Genomic DNA, 24,171 nt, shown 5'->3' with positions numbered 1-24,171 from the left:
CACTTGGAAGTAAAACCTATAGAATTCAATAGGACTTACTTCTGAGTAGCCACGGCTAGCATTGCGCTGCTGTGGTGGTTACAACTCGAACAAACAATGCCATCCTATGTACATCTACGCAGAAGTAATCCCCACTGAGTTCAGTGTGTATAGGATCTCATCCTTAATTGGAAATAAGCCCCGTTAAACACAGTAGGACTTATTTCTTTATAAATATGCCTATGATTGATCTGTAGATGACAATATTTGCAGTCTGTGCCTATAGTCCTTAAAAACCTCTTTGTTCTGAAACAGTCAATTAAAATCATTGGTATCTACAAAAAATTAGATTCGGAGGGTCTTGTGGAATTCCTGTTTTATACCTTCGTATCATCATCATCAGTGGGACGCGGGTGGCGCTGTGGGTAAAACCTCAGCGCCTAGGACTTGCCAATCGCATGGTCGGCGGTTTGAATCCCCGCGGCGGGGTGCACTCCCGTCGTTCGGTCCCAGCGCCTGCCAACCTAGCAGTTCGAAAGCACCCCTGGGTGCAAGTAGATAAATAGGGACCGCTTACCAGCGGGAAGGTAAACGGCGTTCCGTGTGCTGCGCTGGCTCGCCAGATGCAGCTTGTCACGCTGGCCACATGACCCGGAAGTGTCTGCGGACAGTGCTGGCTCCCGGCCTATAGAGTGAGATGAGCGCACAACCCTAGAGTCTGGCAAGACTGGCCCTTACGGGCAGGGGTACCTTTACCTTTACCTATCATCATCATCATCATCATCATCATTTCTATACCGCCCTTCATCCGAGATTCACAAGGCACTTTACAATATAAAAACACAAAAATACATACAATTCCTCTCACCTCCAAAATTCTGTTAAAAACCAACCCGATCCCGAAAAAGGGGGGGGGGTATTTAAAAAATAAATAGTCTCCCAATATAATCTTATTTTACTATTCTAGGAGTTAACATTTCATTAGATTTCTGACGCACTTCCAGTTAATGTGTTTAGTATCGAAGCATAAGCGTTTAAGTAGGGAAATGCATCCAAAGTGTGTCTGTGTAATACATAATTAACTGTGTGATATACGTGTGTGTGCACATAAATACTCTACATAATATTTATGGTTCCTTCATATGAGTGAGCTACAAAATAATTAAAAATAACCGCAAATCAACAAATCCTTTAGTTGAGCTGTTCCAGAAGCTGTGGGTTGAGGGGAGGAATGCAAAACTGTATTTCAGATTCTCCTGGCAAGATCTGACAATATTTATTTCTAAAAATTCCTGAAATAGTACCACAACTGTTGTTGCCAACCCCTTGATTAAAAGCATTCCCTGGCATTAATACTCGCAATATGCAAATTGCATATCATACCTATGTTTGCTTAGGACTGTTTCACACATATGTGTACCTTGGTTTAAAAGCTTCAATCAGTCATAATCATAAATATGTGAACTTAACTCCATTACGTACTGCTAGATGATCTGACGGTCAATGTGTGAGTGACACAGAAAATGCTGTTTTAAGAATTTTCTGACTACACTTCTTTATATAGGAAACTTCGAGGGTCCTTTATTTCAAAAAGGGTGTGAATATCGAAAGGGGATGTGAAAGACAGAGGATGCATATGCAAACATCTCCTTGGCTTCTCGTTATGGGGCTCAAAGGATTCAAATAAGGTTTACTCAGAGTAGACCCCCTAAAGTTATGGACCTAACTTAATAACGTTCATTAATTTCAATTATTATTCTAAGTATAACTAATATTGGTCACCACCCAAAGACACAAAATCCAAGAATTTGGGGTAGAGGCTCTGTGCAGACATCCTTCAAGGATGCCTTGCTCTAAAAAACCAAGAGTAAGGAAATTGGGGGGTTGGGCTCTCTAACAGGTGTCCCAGTACCCCACAAAACCACACTCCCCAGGATTTTTTGGGGAACAGTATAAAAAAACCAGTTACATACTAATTTAAGCTCCTCATGACTGGCCAAAATAGGAGATGCCAACTAAAGCTCTCTGTCTTTTGCAATCCTCCCAAAAATGGCCCAAAACAAATGCATGTGCATTATCAGCAAGCAACTGGGACTTTCACAGAAGCCGAGTCCAGTACACATGTGCTGTTCCTTCGCTAGGTGGAGAGCAAGAACTTGATGTTGTCCTGAAGCAAGCAACATGATTACCACTGTCCCCACCCTGAAAAGTCTCATGTGTAGGTGGTTGTCCTAAAGCCAGGAAGATCTCATTTAGCTGCAGACTTCATCTCCATGTAGGAAAAATTGCCTTGGCCACCATTTCATTCATTTGGGCATTACACTTCCTTGGGGTAGGGGAGTGGGGGAAGACTACAGCGTGACATAACTTCTCTCTGAATTGTCTGGTCATAGGAGATAATAGAGTGAGATCGGCAACAAACCACAACTGTTTCTATGCAGGAGCAAACACAAGCATCCCTTTGGCCCTGTTGAACTAGCAGGTAGCTGCAGTCCATTGGGAAGAATGGGAGTGTTATTTCCATCACTGGGAGGTAGATTAATATCCCCTGGTTCCCAGATCTTGAATACTTCACTATGGAAATAACTCTGCTCTCCATTCCATCTGAATCAGGATAAGCTGTGAAGGTGTTGGATCAGTGTCTGGAAGCAGCACTGGGCTTGTAGGGAGACAATAAACTGAATCCTGATAAGAGGGACATGATCTGGGTGGGGGGTTCTCCTGTCTGGGAATTATCTGCTCTGGGAGGTTTTGCACTCCCCTTGAAGGAGTCTGGGAGTATGCCTAAATTCCAATTTGTCACTGGTATGGCTCCCCAATTGTCTTCTGTGGCTAGGAGTGCTTACACCCACTTTAAGCTAGTTTGCCAACTATGACTCTTCCTGGGCCAAGATAGTGTGGCCTCAGCAGTCCATGCTCTAGTGACCTCCTATCTGGGCTACTACAGTTTGCAGGCTGCCCTTGAAGACTGTGCAGAAGCTGAAGCAAGTGCAGAATGTGGCTAACAGGTTGGTCAGTGGGGCACCCCGATGGGATCATGTGTCGGCAGACTTGAAAGCACTGCACAGGCTAATGAAGAACAACTGGGCCTAATCTAGCTAAATACTAATGTACAAAGCAAAAAATGGCTTTAGATCCAAGAATCTAAAAGGGCACAACCCCAGAATGAATCATCTTCAGACTTACGATCAGCACCTATGTCTTTTAGAGGAACAGTTTTTAGAGTTAATCAGTGCCAGGTTTCAGCCCTGGGACATAGGGTTTATGAATTATGAGCTGTTATTCTCTGACTGTGAACAGAGTTCATTTACTCAGTCATTAAGAAACCATAGTCCACCCATGAACACCTGAGACTCTGAGTTGTAATAAGCCAGAACGAAGGTCTGTAAAGTTGGCTTCAGTCCTACCTCGGCTCTTCTTCTTAGTCACATGTGACCTAGGGTACGATAATAGCTGAAATCCTATGTATACACACAACCCAATTCTAAGCATATTATTTCAGTTCCATATTTGCTTGTAGCTTTTAGGCATTTATATGTCACTTTTCAGGTATAACAATATCCCGAAGCAGTTAACAAAAACACTAAGACTGGAGAAACATTAGTAAACATTCATACATGAGTTTGATATTTGATGTTTCTTTCTGTATACTGATTGTTCTTTGTTCTTTCAAGCTTTAATAAAAATAGAAATATGAGAAAAATACACAAGTGTGTAGCAAATTGCAGCCATTACTGCAATTACATAGAGTAGGACCACTGATCTTAGTTGATTAAATATGCATGGCATCAGGCTATATGTATACGTTAAAGAAAAACGCCCCACATGGGAAATTGGATTATGGGAAGCGGTCTTATATTGAGCAAGACCGTTGTTTCATCTACATTGACTACTCCAATGGCCAGCAGACTACTCCAATGACCCTGAAGTCCGGGGCTTCAGACAAGAGTATTCCCACTCCTACGTGGGTCCAGGGGCTGGACCTTCTGCACAGAAGGCAAATGAGGTACCACTGAGATACCATGGTGGTGGTTGATCAGTGGGAAATGCAAGGCTGGATGCCCACTGGGGCACCTTATTCCAGAGGGGTGAGTCTTGTTAAGAGTGTTGTGGCAAAAACAAAGTGTCCTGTGACACCTGAACAACCCCCGTATTGTGCCAAAAGTTTTCTCAGGCTACCATGAGAGTAGTCAAAGTGATGGCCTCCAGAGTTTGCCTATGCCTGTTTTAGACTCATTCCCACCAGCCCCAGCAAGAATGACCAATGGTTAGTGATAGTGGGAATTGTGGGAATATTCAGGGAGATGACCTGGGGGACTGCTTGGCTGGCAGCCAGCAGTTCATTCCAGGAAGTTCACAGGATGAAAGGAAGATGGAAAAGAGAGAGAGTGACAGCATGCCTTGGCCTTTTTACCAGATCTGGAAAGGTCACGACCACCCACTAGTCACATGCAAGGAAGGATGCTCCAGGCCAGGAGAAACAGGAAGTTTGGACTGGCTGGACCAAACATTCCCTTGCATGTCCACTCTAGCAAAACAAGGAATGTTGTATTTGACTGCTCCCAGTGGATTACATCCCACAGGAATCACAGTCTAACAATATCTGGATGGCACCATGTTGGCTACCCCTGAGAGAGCATAGAGGAACCTCAGACGTATCTTCTGCATTGCACTGCACTGGAGAGGGGCGGGTTTACAAAAGGATGTTGTAGTTGCTCCTAATGCCCTTTGCCTGGTTCTGAGGTCGGGAAAAGAGGTAGGGAGCTGGGTTGCGTGTCTGGCAGAGGATGGTGATGTTGGAAGCTGTGCATGTCCCGAATCTGGTCCCCCCCCCCCCCAAAAAGGCGCCAGCCACCATCACTTGCCGCTCTGGAGCAACTCGAGGAGCTGCTACAAAAAGAATCTTCTTGCCGATCGTGTGTGTGTGTGTGTGTGTGTGTGTGTGTATTTCTGTCAAACCAAGGAAGGCAAGACGCGATGAGAAACAAAAACTCCAACGTGGCTGCGTGTGCTGTGCTGTCTCCCACTCTGACCGAGACCTGGTTGCTGCTCAGAGGGACACACTCAGACGGAGGATGAAGGAATCGCAGCCAAGAACCTGCAGGTAAAATTAGACTCCCTCAGATTCGTAATACGAAATTAGCTGTCACATTTGGCTTATCCAAAGAGGAGCCTTGTGCGTGACAAGCATATTTAGTATATTCACCATTGCATCTCTTGAAACACACACACACGTTCATGGGCATACAGAATAGACAGATAATAGGCAGACCGAAGAACAAGCTGGCTAATTAGAGATCCTCGTGGAAACAAAGACAGGACGATGGAGAGACAGATATGCCAGAACTAAATAGGCAGATATCTTAAAAAGCATTAGTGTTATCTTTAAGCGCAAGCACGGAGGACAGCGACTTTCGCTGCTCCTGTGGGTTGAAATGATCTGATTGCTGCACACCCTCACGTAATAATTAGTTTGGACCAATTTCCATTTTCTTATGACGCGCAGGAGGCCTGTGTGTAAGTAGGTAATGTATTGTAAGGGTGCACAGCATATCTTCATGCGCTGCTCTTCCCCACCCCCTTTGTAAGACCTGACAATAAAAATTCGTGTTTGCGATATCCTATCTAATCCCCCCCGCAGGAAACCAACGAGGAGCACAAAACTCGATGCCTTTGATTTCCATCAAGCCTCGCCCGACAAACATGCGGCGAATGTGAGACATTTCAAGGAGGAAATCAGGGACGACCAAAGAAGTGTAACTGGATCTGAAAAGCCCTTCCAGCTTCTATTCTGTCACTTCTCATGGAGCCCTTTGTTATGATTTCACTAAGTTAGGTAATGTGACAGACGTCTCAGATTTTCCTGAAATGGTGGCCTTTTAGGCTATATATTGAGTTTGGGGAGTGGGGAGGGAAGAGCGGGAGGTGGGTGGAAAGAGCAACTCTTGGTGACCCCGCGTGTCAATCCGCTGCTTGAATCTGGTGGGAGAGCATTTTGGGTACGGAGAAGAGAAGAGAAAGTTTTGGCTGCTAATGAATGTCTAAAAGTGGCCTCAGTTCCAAAACAAGCATCTAAGCCATACGCAGAGTAGATTCAGTGAAATCAGTGAAGTGAAATTAGCCATAATTAACTCCAACCCATTTATTTCAGTGGTCTGCTCTGAGGGTATCTTAGTCGGATTCAGCCCCAAGCCTGCACATCTAACAGGGCGTAACACCAGGGTTTTGATCTCGACTTTGCCTTGGGTACATATTTAGGGCAATACCTCTGTTAGATCAATCAAAATACCACAAAATAGTGCGCAAGCTTTCCAAATGTTCATCAAGTTAGACGGTGAAAAGAACCATGACAGGTGAGGAGGTCTCTGTCGTCTTGCAGATGTTCTGAGACTCCAACTCCCAGCAGCCCTTCCCAGTAGGGCCTGCAGTCAGGGATGATAGGAGTTGTAGTCTGACAACATCTGAAGAGCTACATGTTCTCCATCCTTGGTATATAGACAGTAAGGAGCAAGATGGGCCCGTAGTCTAACTCAGTATCTTCATAACCCTCAAAGTATGTTAGACGGAGAGACAGTCACTATCCTAAGGTCAACCATTGAGCTTTGTGACTGAACCCGAGTCTCCACAGACTTAGTTCAAGACACTAACCAGCACACTAAACCGGCCTCCAGACATTTACAGACCGGTCCTTCCTCCTGTATTGCTAAAACTGTTGGAAGTGTTGGGATACAACTCACCTTGTCTTACGGCTGGTGGGTTTGCATGGGGAGAAAGTCGACAGAGAGAGGAACCTCCAAGCTTCCTAGACTGTCTTTCTAATCTAATTTAATTTGTGCTGATATTTCCTAGACGGTCAGACTGCTATTCTTAGGGTTGCTGACCACCACGACCCCTTGTCTCTCCCTCTCGCTTCTGAAGCTGAAAGGAGAGGAGACATCTTCCTTTTGTTTGTCTCTCCTGAAGAAATCAAAGACCAAGCAGGGCTCCTTTGCATCTCCGACTAGGTTAGCTTAGGCAGGAACTCCTTACTAGCCAATATCTGCATTCTATAAGAAACGAAGCTTTCTTATTTTCCACCCTTGAAGTCTCACTGTTATTGCTCCCCAGACTGGGCCCTTGCAAAGCTGGCCAAATACATTCCTCTACCTAATGGAAAATACAAGGAACTACCCCACCCCCGTTTCTTTACTAGGCGGTGCGTTGAAACTCTCTGCGTCTTGGCCAAGGTGAAGTCCAGGGCAGCTGCCTGTTGAGATTCAGTTGGCTGCTTGGGGAAACCTTAGTCGGACGTTATCTACCCTGTTCCTAAACACATTGCTTGAATGTGGAAAGTTTGCGAAGCTGCCTTGAACAGCTCCGATGTGATCCATCAAAAAAGGCCAACGATCCTAACCTATCCTACCTGATGAAGTAAGTAAGCAAGCCCTGTGGCGATAAATGGACATCATTTCCCGACCAAAGAAGCGATCCGTTAAAACTCTCAAACCAGCCTTGTCATTGCCTTCTGCTTGATGTGGACTGCAAACTCCTAACACTATCCGACCAAAGTTGAGTCCTCTTGGAATAGATCCTCTTATTGATTCAAAGTGAAGAGATTAGGCTGCATCCCAATACACACGTACCCGGGAGTATCCCCACTGATCTCCTTGATTTCCTTCTGAGTAGACGTGAGGCCTGTAAACCACGCATTTAACTCTCCCATTTGCCTTTAGCCCTTGGCTAAAGTGTTTCCAGAACTGGGGTGTAAGCGAACCTTTTTGGTACCCATATCCTAAAAGTGTGACTCGGAAGTTATTCCCAAGGTGTTGTTTGCTACTTATCCGTTACACTGCAATTTGTTTTAGCATCATAGGTTATATATACTGGGCCGCTGTATTTTAAATGACCACAATGGCCGTTGGAGCCATAGGGACGGGGCGACCTAGATGTTTGGATAAATGTGTGCATATCACATTTTCTCTATCGCTGCCTCTCAGTGTCTGGAAAAAACTGCACCTGATTTATTTCTACCTGTCACGCGTGTGCAGGAGCCCTGGAAGGGGCGGGGGCGGGGGTGGGGGGGTTGGGATTCCTCGTGTTGCTTTCTGCCCAGCATTTACTGCAGGCTAGCTAGTAGCCTCCCTCTGCAGGACTAGCGTGCTCTCTGGTAAGTCCAGATGGAGGAATGGGGTTAGTAGCTGCTATGAAGAAAGGCGTCGTGTATTGAGGGCGCCAAGGGAGAAGGCAGATCGCTTCCGCTCGAGCGCAGTTGACACTGAAGTATTTGCATTCTGCCAGGGCTGCAACGTTTGCTTGATTAACAGCGCAGGCCTAACCGTGTCGGCTCAAAGAAGGGTCTGTTGAAATCAGTGGGGCTTACTCCCAGGTAACTGGGGTTAGACTGTCGACTTTCTGAATATAAAACGGATAAGGTGGTCCCCGTGAACCGTGGTGCTGCCTGGTGATGATGATAGAGGCTTCTAAAAACTGCCAGCGCCGTACTAGAATAGACACACCCCATTTTTCTATCACACGTCTTCTACAAGATGGCGCACGCGTCTTATGAGTACTCATGTCATTATTACTAATATTATTTTAAATATTTTCTGATAATATATATTCCATTCCCTTAATCCCAGACACACATGCAAGGTTCATTAAAAGCAATGATCTTGGTCCGTGAGAAAGAATAAGAAATAACCTCGCAAAATTCATAGCTAGAAAATATCTTTATTAGGTCTAACCAAAATGCCACCAAATCGTGGCGAGCATTTTCATGGCTAAGGTTGCAGCCCTGATGCTTTTCTGGGAGTAAGCCCCAGTGACCTCAGCTGGACTGGTTCCTGCGTAGACTTGCAGGACTGCACTCTTAAGAGCTGGGAGTACATCCCACTGACGTGAAAATCGCAGCCTTCTTTCCCTAGGAGGAAAGTAAGTGGAAATTAGAAATCACAACGGAGAGGCGATTTGCTGTGAATTCCTTTTCTCGATGTTCTGCGAACTCGGACACCATATGGAGTGGTTTGAGGATTATATCTTAAAACAGGAGGGTGACACGCACCCCTTAACCGCCGCCCTATGGTGTTGCATTCCAAGTTCCCATCAGCCTCAGCTAGCATGGGCAAGGAATGGTCAAGCATAATGGGAGCTGGGAGTCCGGAAACATATCGAAGTCCATAGGTTCCCCAGCCCTGCCTTATCAGGGTGATGATTATTTTTATTGACACTCTCAAGGTTTCAGGAAAGTCATTCTCAAAATTTCTATTGTCAAGAGTCTCTCCTGGAGGAGATGCCACTGGCTGGGTGTGGATAGTGGTCCTGATGCAAGTTGGGTTTTTGTGCGTGAGAGCAAGAGAACCGGCACGGCTGAATGTTCAAGAAGGCGCAATATTCACAAAGTGGAACAGGAGGCGGCTGCTTCTGTGCCAAGGTGTTTCGTGAAAACAGAACAATGCCTTGGTGAGCTTTGAGCAGGAGGTGATCACTGAAGACGAAGAGAGGAGTGCTGCCTTGGAAGGAGCCTAGCAGGTCAATCCCACCTTCTTCCAAGAAACTGATTTCATCCTCGCCCTGTTTTATTCTCCTGTTTTATCCTCACAACATTCCTGTGAGGTAGGCTAATATGAGAAACAGCGGCTGGCTCCGGGGTCAGATAATGAGCTTTTTTAAAAAAGCAGAAGGCGGGCTTGTCTCCCAGCTCGCCAGCAAGGTCAGCCCCCCTCGCCGTTGCGCCACACTATCAAGGGAGAAAGAATGCAACTTATGGAAATGTTCTGTATCATATTGCGGAACCCTTAAGGAAGCATCGTTGCAAAGTTGAGATGAAATCCGTCGGCTTTCGCCACGGATGTCAAAAGCGCTTTGCCTCTTCCCTTACACCCAGAGACCAGAGCAGGCTGTTCCATTGGTGCCTAATTGCAACCCACCACACCAGTCTCGTTGGCTTGCCTGCCCTTTTCTCTGGCATGCTTCCCTCATTTAATTAACGCAAGAGCCCTTCCCTCTCTCTCCGTTTCTTTTTCCTTAGGACAGCTCAGGACTCCTAAAGCCCCAATCCCACAAGACTCGTGGGGAGGGAAGAAGGATGCCGAAGGTGCCTGGCGCTGAGGACGATGCAGAGAGCGAAGAGACCAAGTCAAAGGTGCTCGCCTGCGCCGCTTGGGATGGAGCGAGAAGCGTCTCCCTCTCTAGTCCCGGTGCCTCCCGCTTTCCAAACCTGCTTTAACTCGATTAGGAAATTAAAGCCACTTCTAAGCGCATTTTCCCTGCCTCAGTGGCTCCCCCCACCATTCCTCTGTCTCTCTATAAACTTCTGCTCTGTTTAATGATAATTCATCGCGCAAGGCGTTTTGTGCGTCTTGCGCTCCCGAGAGAGTGTGTGTTTGTGTGTGTGATTTTCCACTCAGGTAAACTTGGCGAACCTTGAAAGGACTCGACGTCTTGCTTTTTGAAAACATTGAGCAGGAAAGATGGAAAGAAGTGGCCTATGGAAACACCATGAGAAGTTTCCGTCTCAGACAAATGCTGCCGAGAGAGATGAAGTAATCAGAAAACCTAGCAAAGGAGAAAGTGGTGGGGGAGAGGGAGGAGAAAGGAAAAGATTGAATTAATTAGCCTTAAAGAGTTCATGCTTGATGGAAGATCAACAACGATCTGAGTTTCCTTGGGTCATTTGCATGCGTTTCAGAAGTATGCTATCGTCTTCATCCTGGTTTCCATTTTCTAGAGAAATTTTCAGTGGCGTCAGTATCAAGAAGAAGACCTATTTTTTACCTTTTGCCCCACGATTTTATTTACCCCAAAGTGGTGCAGTTCAGGCTGCTGTCCTATGCACACTTACCAGCAACAAGCCCCATCAGGAGTCACACGTCAATCACACCAGGATATATTTACAAATACCATATTTTCAAAGATGTAGATATATATGCCTTCATTTGGTGTGTATCACATTTCATTAAAAACACGCTTCACACCCCTAAAAGAATCCTGAGAACTGTAGTTTACTCTGTACAGAGCTACAATTTCCAGCACCTTTAGCAATATACAGTTCCCAAGATTCTTGGGGTGTGTGTTTTAAATGTATGGTGTATGCACAACCTTGGTGCAATTCTATACACACTTACATAGGTGTAAGTTCTACTGAACACAACTAGGCTTACTTCTGAGTAGACATGCATAAAGGTAAAGGTAAAGGGGACCCCTGACCATTAGGTCCAATCATGGCCGACTGGGGTTGCGGCGCTCATCTCGCTTTATTGACTGAGGGAGCCGGCGTACAGCTTCCGGGTCATGTGGCCAGCATGACTAAGCTGCTTCTGGTGAACCAGAGCCGCGCACGGAAACACCGTTTACCTTCCCATTGGAGTGGTACCTATTCATCTACTTGCACTTTGACGTGCTTTCAAACTGCTAGGTTGGCAGGAGCAGGGACCAAACAATGGGAGCTCACCCCGTCGCGGGGATTCAAACCACCAACCTTATGATCAGCAAGTCCTAGGCTCTGTGGTTTAACCCACAGTACCACCCTAGGAACACACTAAAAGCATTTTGATATTTCCTGAGTCAGAAGGTCCCAAAAGCCTTTTCCTGTTTTGTACAACTCCTCCTGCTCTTGAAGAGTTCAGACGCACAGGGTGGAATCAGTGCCAGTTTTTTCATCCTGTTGCAGTCAGTCTCTGATGCTCCAAGGCTTTTTTTTTTTTACATCTCAGAACCATCCAACATGTGGTTTTATGCAGGAGTAAAGTCCGCATGTGCTGTTGCTGACTACCAAACTCAGGACAAATAGAAATAATAGAATGGAAGAGGAGGCAGAAAGAAAATAAATAGATTAGATTAATAAGTGGGGAACTGTGAGATGCAGTGCTGATGTTCCTTTGGCGGTAGCCCATGATGGAGATGCATTGGGGATTAAATCTGTAAATTACATTTTAAACATTCTGTACCATGTGTGAGAGAGAAATATGAGAGAGGCTGTGAAGCCCTTTTAGCAGAGTAAAAACACAAGAACTTTTGCAGCTTACTAGATGCTAGGAATTACCGTAGGCAATTACACCTCTTATTCCTGCTTATTTGTGGTTGGCTGACTTTTCCCCTCTTTGTCCCTATTGCTAAGAATCAACCACATGCTTTAGTGTAAAAAAAAAAAAAAGTTTACTTACATTTCAGTGCAGGCAGCAAATATATCAAAGTAGTATGCAGGCAAAAATACTTCTTAGTTACAAAATACAAATTTCCAAAATGTAGTTTGGGCAGAGTCCAAGGATGTACATCTGCTCACATTGTTGGCTTCAAGGGAAGAGAGAGACTGAGGCAAGGAGGGAGGAGAAACTATTAAGATCCTCTGTCTTATTTCCTGCTCCAGGAAGAAAGGGATATGACATCACACAGACCTGTCTTCTCTAGGAATACAGGAACTCTGAAACTTAACCCCTTTGTATGCTTATTTAGCAAACATAATTGTAATTTTGATTGAAGATTTCCCACAGCCCAAAGGGGAGAAAAGAGAGATAATGAATCAAGGTGTAGAGACACTTCTGTACAGAAAAGTGAATGGTGGTGTTTGGAGTTTAATGTTCAGAAGAAGTAAAATTAATACAAAACCCCACACACATTACCCTGGGTACAATCACACTGATACTCTAAGTTTGCAAAATAAGAAAGCTATGTTTATTACTGGAATTACATAGTTGATCGGGGTGGGGAATCCCTACTTCTCTCTAACATTTGTAGGCAAAACTATGAGGATCAATTTTCCACGGGTGAAACCATTAGGCCAAAATGAGATAAAAGGGGTGGGTGGGGGAAAGAAAATTGTTTAAAGTGCTAATAAGACTGTAGCCGGGAAGCCATGTTTTTGAAATATCTTTCTGTCTATCTATTGTATTCCATGAGAAAAGCTCCCTGCATGTAAAACATTTATGTATTTTACACTTACATTCTTCTGAGGCAGCATACAAGACTCTCCACCCTTCCCAATTTCACCGTCACAACAACCCTGTGAGTAGGCTGGACTGAAAATGAGTGATTACCCTGGGGGTAGGTTTTGATATTCTACTTTAAAACATGCAGGGAGAATTATCATTAGTAGAGCATTAAAAAATGCAGCCCCACTCTTGCAACCTGTGGGGTGCAGTACAGCATTCTACCACCTTTCTACTTAAGGTAGCCCATCTCCAATTACTCAGAGAAAAAAGGGGTGTGCTTTCACATCTGCCTCACTGGCCAGAAGTTGCCCATAAGGCAGCCGCACTAGACCTAGCTTTGTTCAGAAGATAAACATGCCAAACGAGGAGATTAGATTATTGCTTGAGTTAGTTGCATGTTGGGGCTATATGGTGAGTGCCAGTAATTTTGATATTTATGTGAAATGAGGGCCAACGCAGCCAGCAACTTGATTTGCCCCTCCTGGCAAAATAGAGTCAATAATGACAGCTTCAGGTGTCCTGTGATGAAAATGCAGAAATTCTTCCACTGGCAAGTCATCTCGGGAGACAGATTTGGCTCATTATTTCCAGAATATGCATAATCAGCCCATTGCTTTATACACAAAGGGAGGGGATCTGGTCTCTCGGGCTCTGCAGCAAGATCCTGGGAATGTTATGCAGCGAGGCGGGGATCCTTTTGAGTTCAACAGGGCTTAACTCTGTCGGCAAGTGTGCATGCCACTGCCCAATCCTATGCATGTTTTTCCTCAGTAGGAATTCTCACTGAGTTCAATGAATTCTACTCCCAAGTATATAATGATTGGAACGCTGGATACATATTCAGAATAAGAATATAAATGGGGGTTGTGTGTGTGTGTGTGTGTGTGTGTGTGACTTATTGACCTTACATTCTTTAAGGAACTCAATGTGACACACATGGTCCCTCCCATGTAATCCCCACAACAACCCTGTGAGGTCAGTTAAGCCAAGAGGCAGTGATTGGCCCAAGGTCACTCACTGAGCTTCATGGCCAAATGGGGAATCAAACCCTGGTCTCCCAGGTTCTATTCCAACACTCTAACCACTACACCACACTGGGCAGTGGCTACTGTTTTACACTTATGAAATCTGAATCATAACATAATTGTTATGATTGTTAAGACTGAATACTTGGATGATGCCTTACTGGAGCAGATTACCAAACATTCAAAAAGGAGAGAAATAGTAATCATGGGGGACTTCAACTTCCCCGATATCTGTTGGAACTCAAACTCTGCCCAGAGTGTAAGGTCTGACAAACTCCTCCATTGCATTGCTGACAATTTTATTTCCCAGAAGGTGGAAGAACAAACAATGGGACCATCTATCTTGGACCTGGTCCTCACCAATAGGGAAGAACTGATTGATGAAGTGGAAGTGCTCAGAAACTTGGGAGGAAGTGATCATGTTCTCCTGGGGAAACTGAGTGTAGTTGGACATGCTGGGGAAACTGAGTGTAGTTGGACATGCATTCTGGACTTTAAAAAGGCCAATTTCGAAAAGCTGAAGGAGCTACTGTGTGTGATCCCATGGTCAGAAATACTCAATGAGAAGGGAGTCCAAGAAAGATAGCAGTTTCTAAAAGGAGAAATATTGAAGGCCCAAATGCAGCAGACAATACCAACAAGACAGAAAAGTGGGGAGCATCTAAGGAAACTGGTGTGGCTGCATAAGGATCTTACAGATGAGCTGAGAATTAAGAAGGGCATGTATAAAGAAATGGAAGAAAGGGGAAATCACAAAGGAAGAGTATACATGAATAGCCAACAGTTGCAGGGGGAAAGTCAAGCTGGCTAAAGCTTAGAATAAGCTCAGGCTTGCAAGAGAGGTTAAAAATAATAAAAAAGGTTTCTTCAGCTATGTCCAAAGTAAGAGGAAGAACAAGCAAGTGGGGAACATGGAGAAATGCTATTGGGTGACAGAGAAAAGGTGGAACTACTCAACACCTACTTTGCCTCTGTCTTCAGTGATGCCCAACCTGGTGATAACAGAATAAATGATGTAAGGAGGCAGTTGCAGCCCATTAAAGGAAAAGAGGTAGTAAGAGAACACCAAAATACTTTAAATGTATTCAAATCTCCAAGGCCTGATGAGCTGCATCCAAGGGTACTAAAAGAATTTGCGGGTGTAATTTCAGAGCCTTTGTCTATTATCTTTGAGAATTATTGGAGAATAGGTGAGGTCCCTACAGACTGGAGGCTGCAAATGTCCCCATAGGGGGGAAAGGAAGACCCAGGTAACTACGACTGGTGGCAAGTGGAAAGATGTGTGGTTTTCATTTTAGAAGGTCTCAGGAAAAGCAAGCAACTGCCAAGAGGAGAGGCGAATCCTATTGCAGCCCAGAATTGCACGGCGTTATCTAAAGCCGGGAAGTCTAAAACGACTTACGCTAAAACCTCGAGGAGTCTTACTATTAGGCAGAAGGAAGCGTACTTCTCAGGGAGCTATGAAAGAGCAGCCGATTATCAGTCACCGGGTTACTAAATTATGGAAAGTAACAGTAAATAGAAGCAAAAAAACTATCCACTCCGTGTTCATAATCAGTACAAAATATTTCTAATCGCCTTCTTTGTATTCGAGTCAGATTTTTTTTTAATGTGCATTCGTGTGGAATAGCGTGATGCTAAACCTTAAAAAGGTACATCGAGTTCAACATCCTGGATCCCAGATACCTGTGGGGAAACCCGCAAGCAGCGGCCGTCTCCCGCTGTTGTCCCCCAGTGACCGATATTCTCTGTACGTCTGACACAGCCAGCCACTGATAGCCTTACCCACCATAGTTTGCTGAACCCTTAACATAAATTAGCAGCGCAATGCTCTTTATCTGTCTGCTCTGAAATAAGTCCCATTAAGTGGCACTCACTCTCGGATATATTCTAAACCGCCCTGAAATTCTGTAATTTTCAGATGAAGAGCGGTTTAGAAATTTAATAAAAAATAAAAAAATAAGCGTGCGCAGGGATCTTAAGCAGCAGCGCTAAAGCTGCCCATCAGTCAACAAGCTGCAGCGATTGGCTCGTCTTCTCTCTCTCTCTCGCTCCACGGCTAGCCCAGCTATATCAAGTCCCTTTTAAAAAGGCAGGATTCAGAGGAGGCTTCCGTTTGTCAACATCATTCATTTCAGATCATCATACGGAAAAGAGGGTTTTTGTTTTTTTGTTTTCAAATCCACACCGTCCTTCTCTCCTCTCCTCCCTAAACTGTTTAACCAGGAGGGAATGTTTAACTAAGTGTAAGGAACAGTTTCTGACTGGCTGTGTGCGTGTGTGCAAAACTTGGATTTGTTCTCGGCAGATATCTGGCCAGACAGAAGAGGATGCAAACCCAGTTTACAGCATTATGCGCCCTCATTAAAATAAAGAAAGTGCGCCTCTCGCGCAAAACCCTCGCCTCCTCCTTCTTCATGGCAAAGCCGGCCTCGTTCTCCATTTAGATGATTACCAGCCAGCAGCCGAGCAGGCCTCCCCTCTCCCTGGTGCTTTCGCATCGTCGTTCCAGCAGCAGCTACCATCTCGCTCCCTCCTCCTTTCCTTCCACGCGAAGAGGCTGCTCTCTTGTAAAGCAACCGAGGCGAATTCGCAGCGAATGGGGGGGGGGGGGGAGGTCAGATCGTGATCCGTCTGACTTTCTCTCAGCCAGCGCTGCTTCTTCTTCCTCGGGCTTTGATGGGAAGAAGAGGCAGAGAGAGGCTCCTTTTCACAGGCGGAGTGGGAAGGAGGGAGGCAAGACAAATCGCCGTTAAGGTCCAAGGAGGAGAAGTCACGATTCAACCGCAGCATAGTAAAATACAATATTTCGATTCGATTTTCAGAGCACTTTGTGGAGTTATACCCGCTGACACTGTCAGCGCAATCCTATGTAGGTTGACTTTGAAGAAAATCCCACTGGGATTAATCAGTGGGATTTATGAACCATCTGGTGGTTATACAGTTTACTCGTGTGTGTAGAATCATTAAGTTGGCCAGAAGCATACAAGGAGGAATGGTTGTACTGGGAATAAAGGGCTTCCGAAACGAAGCCCCTGAAGACAGATTCTTCACTTGGACCCACTACCTACATAACCCGAAGTGCTGGCCTCATTATTAACATTTATTTATTTAGCACCATCAATGCACAAGATGGCTGTACACAATCAAAATAAGAATTCTACCCCAAAGGGCGTACCATCTACAACAAAAATAAGCATTACAATAAGAAGCAATCGTTTACTGTGGGGTTTGCAGCCAAATCACAAAAGCGAGTTTTGCTAGACAAGCACAGGGCTGGTACACAGAAAGCTCCTAAACTTCCTAGAGAGGACCCTCTGTGTGTGGCCACTTCCTCGGCCACCTCTGGGCCGGAAGTCTGTAACAAACGAGATCCTTTACACTTCCTTCCACCTCGGTTTTTCCACCATGCTTCCAAACTTTTTCAGACTTGTGTCTGAGGGATCCAAACACACGCAGCCTATTTTGAAGCCAAATTTATATTTTAAAACCGAGAGGTTTTCTTACTTGAATTGTATTTGCTGCCTGCATTGAAATTTAAATAAACATTTTATGTTTATTTCTGCAATCAGTTTCTGCAATGGGGGTGAAGAGGGGAAAATCAGCAAACCAGAAATAAAAGGGGTAAATATGTGTAATTGCCTAATTCCTAAACTTTAGTAAGCTGTAAAATGTATGTGTTTTACTCTGCTAAAATACTTCACAGTCCCCTTACTTTTTGTATTTCTCCTATTTTGTGGGAGGTTTAAATTTTAATCTACAGATTTAAACCTCAAACCATCTCCTACATTTACAGTGGACAATTCACATACTTAGCATCTCAGGGAACCATTGAAAAACAAAACAAAATATTGTGCTATATAATTTATTTACACATTTTTTCTCAGATGTGAAAGTCATTTTCACTATTAAAGACATAATATAGCCAAGGTTTAGTACGTCTGATGGAAATTATTTCAGTGGGAGATATTTAAGCATGCATGTCTTCAACTTTCTCATTGAAATTGCTGGGGCTTAAAGTGTTTCTATTTGAGTGGATTGTGAATGCACAGGAAGCTCCCTTATACTGAGCCACAACCACTGAGCCATCTAGCTCAGTACTGTCTACACCAGGGACATCCAACTCCCAAGAAACTGCGATCTACTAACATAATAAAAAACTGGCAGTGATCTACCCCTTGGGGGGGGAGGGGGTTCAGGTTCACGATCGTCCTGTTGGACATGCCTGGTCTACACTGACTGGTAATAGCTCTCCAGGTTTTTCAGGGAGGATATATTCCCAGTCTTACCTCACCTCAAGATGTCAGGCATTGAACTAGGAACCTTCTGCATGCAAAGCAGATGTTCTACAACTGCCCTCATTTTCATCCTTTTTAAATGAATTAGATTCATGAGTATATTCATGGTTTACAGAATGATCTTGTGCCGACATAGTGCTGGTAGCATTTCACCCCCTGGTTTAGTAGTTTCCGTTCTTCATTTGGAAAATACAAAGAATCACTTGAGCAATGTGCTTTTTGCCATCTTATGCCAGCCATTATGGAGCAGAACAGGGTGTTGGGGTATGTGTGAGTGTCAGTAGTGACTAACAGGGCAAGTGCATGTTGAAGGATTAAAAGAAGAGAGCTTGAGGCATGGAATAAGGTCAAGAAAGGGTTTCTAGATAATGGCAGCCTCATAGAAGCCACAAAGCAAGCAATTAGACCAGCATCTTCAGTTGAGCTAATAGGGCAAGAGAGTGTGAAAGGAAATAGAAATTGACGCAGGAATGCTCCATACCAGAGAGGACTTAGTAGGCAAGAAGAGAGAACCTGAACAGAATATAGTAGAAATAAAGAAAATGTGTATAAATATTTTTAAAAAAGATTTCACAGTGGTTGCAATTTGCAGTTTGATGTAATAAACATGTAAATTTGAATTTTATCTGGTCCCATGGCAGTGACTGGGGAAAATCCAGTTGTAGTTCCCATATGAGATGGGTTATGAACTGGACAGTTTTTTAGCAGGACTTTGGAAAGCTTGAAGAATGTCTGAGTACTGATCGAGATGTTCCTAGGACCTTCTACATAGTGGAGGAGCTGCATGTCCCCTTTGCAGGTGTCACCCACACAGGTGACATAACAGATGTGAACATAAGAAGAACATAAGAAAGCCCTGCAGGATCAAATCAGGCCAAAGGCCCATCTAGTCAAGCATTCTGCTCTTTCGGTGGCCAACAGTGGCTGTTGTGTTGAGATTTTAACCTCTTCGTCCACAGTATTCCATTCCAACAATATTTTATACATTTTAGATAAAATTTTAGTACATCTCAACTCAATATTGTCTGCTAGACTCAGAAGCTTACTTTCTGTGTTGTGACATTTTGGTTGGCCATAATAGAGGGACTTTTTGTTTTTTCCAGGTGGCGATTTGACTCTTAAGCCCTGCATGCTAATGTAACCTACCTCTTCATCTGCTTAGCTTATTTGGTGGGTTTCTCTCCGAGGAAAATTTGTTCATTTGGCGTGCAGAGGATTAGTGACTAGCACCTCAAGCGATGATGTCATCATATTTGTAGAGAAATCAGTGGTATATCTGCCCATCCCTCCTCCAGTACACCACTGCACCCTTACAACATGTATAGCCCATGTGATGCCCTACAGATATTACTGGACTCCAATGCCCTCCAACCCCAGACAACATGGTCAACTGATTTATCTATCCTTAGTAGACTTATTTCTGGTTTATTTTAATTGAATATGAACTACTGTGTTTATTATTACTACTAGATTTATATGTTGCTTATATGATATAATGGTTTTTAAGTGGCTTACAAGCATAACATCCATACATAATTAAAACAATTCCACAAAACAATTCTATAAATCCATTAAATGCCCATATTTAAAATATACAATAAACAATGCCAATTAAATGTATGACAATTAAACAGAAAGCAATTAATAGAGTTGGATCAAGAAGTTCAAGTTCATGGAAATGCTTGCCTAAACAGGTGTATCTTCAAGACCTGGCAGAATAGCAGTATGCATGCAGCCTCTCATATTTCAGAAGGGAGGGCATTCCACAACAGTGCTGCCAATGGTATCAAATTGTATGGGAAATGGCCTTGCTAGAAAAAACTAACCAGTAAACTGAAACTGACACAGGGACAAATAGAAGAGGATGCCTTCACCCCAATATGGCTCCCCTTTATCACATACATAGCCAAACAAGACAACGACAAGAACCAGTGAAAAAGCCTACCTCTAAGTAACCACAAGCCAATAAACATCAGGCCTTGGGAAAACTAGACAAGCCCCATTTGCTAATCTGGATGCCCTTACTTGGCAGTGGAAGGGGAAATAGTTTTTCAGGAACTTGACTGAGTGGCTAATAAACAGTCAGTGCAGATTCCTTAGCATTGTGATATGTGATATCCCTTAGTGTAATATGTGGGGCCCTGGGACACTTAATTTCCCATTGACCAGGTGAATAAGTAAGTTTTTATCTGACCAGTAGTGAGGCCAGTAGTGAGAAGGATAACTATATTTTCCCAGGGAGTGAGTTCCAGAGGTCTAGATGCCACCACTAAGAAGACCTTTTTCTTGTGTAATCGCACCATGAGCCACTTCTAGTAGTGGAGCCGAGAGCATTTTCCTTTTGGGTAGACAGACAGACAGACAGACAGACAGACAGACAGACAAATGCTAATGACAGGGATGCCTTGTTTATAGTAACCTGTAAGCTGCCCTGGGAGCCTTTATTAAATTTTAGGGCTATTTTTAAAAGTAAAAAGAAAATCCCATTAAAATTATGAATTTATCTGGGTTTGTTACTCAGTTCACATTCAGTCAAGGACCTCAATAGCTGCAATATGATGTTCATATTTAAACATCACCTGATATGATATGATGTTCATGTTTCCGACACCTGTACTTTGCTTTGGCATTTTTATATGTACAGTTAAAATTACCTTAGGTGTAAACATCTAAAAAACACAAAGGGAGAAGCAGTCAGTGTGGCAGGCTCAAGGACAGGGAGCAAGCTTTGATTTAGAACTCTTGATGTTTACATGGCTGAAATTCCCTTATTGCAGGAACAAGTCTATCAGCTTCTGACCCAAGAAGCATGTGTGCGCCATCCTAGCCCCTTCTGGCAGCATGTTTGGTTCAGTGGCCATGCAGCTATTATCTCTCCACCCACAGCTGCACTAGCTCCCTCTCCAAGATGGATAAAACCCAGAGACTGGAAGCAAATGCTCCAGCAAGCAGAGTTCACTGAAGAAGCATTTTGACACAGAATTTACTGGCGTGCCATTGAAAACTGGCTGCCACCAAACTCTGACCTCTTTCCTGACAGCCATTCCACCCACAAGCATACAGAAAATGAAATCACAGGGCTTGGGGGTTAACCCTGTAGGGAGACTGCAAGGTCTTTGGGCTTGAACCAAAACATTTTGCATTACCTTTGTGGTCAATGACAAGAATGACATCTGCCACTATGAATGTTGAAGAGATCCTCAATGGGAAGACATGAGAATCATCCTGCTCCTATCAAAATGTGGTGTCTAATGCAGAGGTTGCTATTATTATATTTTAATATGAATTTTAAAAACGTACCAGAAGATGCTTTTCTCTCATTAGACTATTTATGTTACAATATGTAATCGCAGGGATTGAATTCTGTGTTTCTGTAAACAGCAATACAAGCATCAGAGTGCTGGACATTGCAGAATAATGGTGCTGGACTTGAAATAACACATAGACTGAGCCACCATAAATGATTTTCAGAGAAATATGTCACATGTTCAAACTTCATTTTGTGCTGCTTCTGCTTCTGTTTGTCTGCTATTTCCTTTAGTTAAAGGCCTTTATTTTCTTTGGACACACATTCAATGTATGATGTGCTGTCTTAAACTTTTATAAACACCTAGTTTCATGCATGGCCTGTTTTCAGGCAACTCTCATTGCATCATACATTTTGTAGTCTTAAAGCTTCCACCTTTGCAATTCTATGATTCATATCACAGGTCCAATCCAGTTCAGTACTGACTACACGGACTGGCAACAGCTGCCCAGGATTTCAGACAGGGGCTTCTCCCAGCTCTACCTGGAGATACTGGGGACTGAACCCGGGACCTTCTTCATGCCAAGCAGGTGCTCTCCCACAGAGCTAAAGCCTTTTTCTCACCATGCTTATTACCCACCACCCCTTTTGCAATATAATTATGGCTGTTTTGAAGAAGGATTTTGGTGACATTATTTTGGCCACCATCCCATTAGGGCCTAATTAGGTCACCTAATTTGGTGTGTGCTAATTTTTAAATCATCTTTCTCTCCCCCCCCCCACCGCCTCCCCACCTTTCTTCTCAGAAGCTGTCAGGAACATTTGCTGGTCTAGCAAGTTCCACAGTGGAGAGAGAGGCCTGTACCTTCTTCTCCCTCTTGGCAGGGCCCGTCTCTTTCATGCCCTCCGCTCCTCCGGGCCAGCCCCGCCGAAGCAGCGTCCTCTCTCTCTCTCTCCAGGAGGAGCGTCCAGGCGGGTGGAAGGCCGAGCACAATGGAACCTGAGAATTTCTGTCACTCTCCGCATATGGCCCGAAGTGCTTTAATCCCAATTAGGGGCGGCTGACACACGGTCCTATTCATCCCCCTCAGCTCTTGAATACATTTGCCTAGAAATGAACTTCGCCCATAGAGGCGCCGCTAAATGTGCCCAACAGCAAGGAAAATCGAATTGAGGCCTGCGCTCAATTGGAAGGCGAGGGCGGGAGAAAAGGTATGAATTTATAAGGTACACCGAAACATTGCGATTCAGCCACAAGTCGGGTGACTTTTCTTTGCACCCTGTCAACCGAAAGAGCCGGGAGATAAGTGGGCTGAGGGCGAAGGGAGGAGGAGGACGGACGAGAAAAAAGGCGACTTTTTCCACAGACTTTGAATAACCGGGATAGGCCTTTCCCCCCCTTTTGAAAGCAGCTGATTGTGCGCGCCTTGAAATACGCTCGCCTCCCTCCAGGCATTCCAGCGGGGGAACCCAGCCTTGAGCGCGTCCATTTCACAGAGCGGGGGGGGGGGGCGAGGCGGGCTGGAACCAAGGGAGATATTTTATTTTAAAAAATAATAATGGCGTTTTCCACAGGCCCTCAAGGCGCATTGAGACTCTGACTCTCTTTCTCATTCTGTCTCTCTGGGAGTTGCCAAGGCAGGGCTCTCGACAGCCCAGGCCGCGATCGTGTCATCTGCCGGGGTTCCCATAGAAGCCTAATTACTATTCAAAAGCTGCTCCAATATCCCACCCGCATCTTGTCTGCCCCGCACAGCTGGTTGGGGGCCTCGGAGGTTCGCCTCCCCTCGCCCAGCCACCAAGCGAGACCCGGTCGCTTTACACAATCGGCTGCCTTTTTTTCTTTTTTCTTCCGTCCAACAAGATCTCGATTCTCGGGCCTCCTTTCTCGTTTTGGAAAATAAATAAATGAATGAATTAGGAGTACTGTAAATGAAAAGAGGCCACCATCTCGAAAGGACAGAGAAGCACTGTTAACAAAGCGGGGCTTAATTGGATTTGTCGGCTTCTTCTTGGGCAGAGCAGAGGGGCAGCAGTGAAGCTGGAGGGTGGGCTGGTCGAGGCAGAGTTCAGAATGACACTTCCAGGATTTAGGAAACACTTCCCCCCATCCTCCAAAAAAAACATGTCTTTGAAATGAATGGCAGATCTTGGCACTGGTCACAGATAGCAACGTGTGTTACTTTGCTGACTTCAGAATTTGGGAAGCTAGCCCTGTTGCATTTTGGGCTCCCTTATGCGAAGTGAGGCCCTGGACATCTCCGCTAAAGTCGCCACTGGAGCCCAGAGCCGCCCGTGGAATCCTGAGGTGGCCAAGTGACTTGTAACACTTAAGGCTGCAGGTGTGTGTGTAGATGACACTGTGGAATCCACCCCCTAAAACAGAGCAAAAACCCAACAACCCCAGTGTTATCAGGAAGAGTAGTGCTAGGGCGAGCTTAGTAATTTTCTGCTTGCATAGGGTTGTGTTTTGACATACAGGAGCCCCCAAAGAGGCGAGTCCCTCACCTGCAGGATGATATGGCTCCCTCCATTCTACCACTCCCAGACTCCTCTGCTCTGCTTCATGTCCAGATCAGCCTTGGGGCATGCAAATAAACAAGAGCGCTCCTAAGCATACACAGAGTGCATGTCTCTTGACACTGATTAGCCACAGTCCTCTTCTATATCTCTGAGGGCAGGGATTTCAGGGAGACCTGGGCACCTCCTCTATTCAA

The 24,171-nt window shown here is 44.6% G+C and overlaps 1 long non-coding RNA gene across 1 annotated transcript; it reads right to left on the bottom strand.

Annotated features, from left to right (window-relative positions):
• Nucleotides 1-8,668: 8,668 nt before the first annotated feature.
• On the bottom strand, nt 8,669-22,443 carry LOC310674419. The gene is made up of 3 exons (XR_014509581.1): nt 22,320-22,443; nt 21,508-21,578; nt 8,669-8,878 (listed from the first exon to the last, which is right to left on the bottom strand). It is a non-coding gene; the product is annotated as an uncharacterized lncRNA (long non-coding RNA).
• Nucleotides 22,444-24,171: the final 1,728 nt, after the last annotated feature.

Source organism: Podarcis tiliguerta (genome assembly GCF_965153285.1).
Source record: "Podarcis tiliguerta genome assembly, chromosome: 3".
In the NCBI taxonomy this organism is placed as follows: Eukaryota; Metazoa; Chordata; class Lepidosauria; order Squamata; family Lacertidae; genus Podarcis; species Podarcis tiliguerta.
Note: the sequence above shows the minus strand (reverse complement) of the source record. Positions and strands in the feature narration are given on the sequence as shown.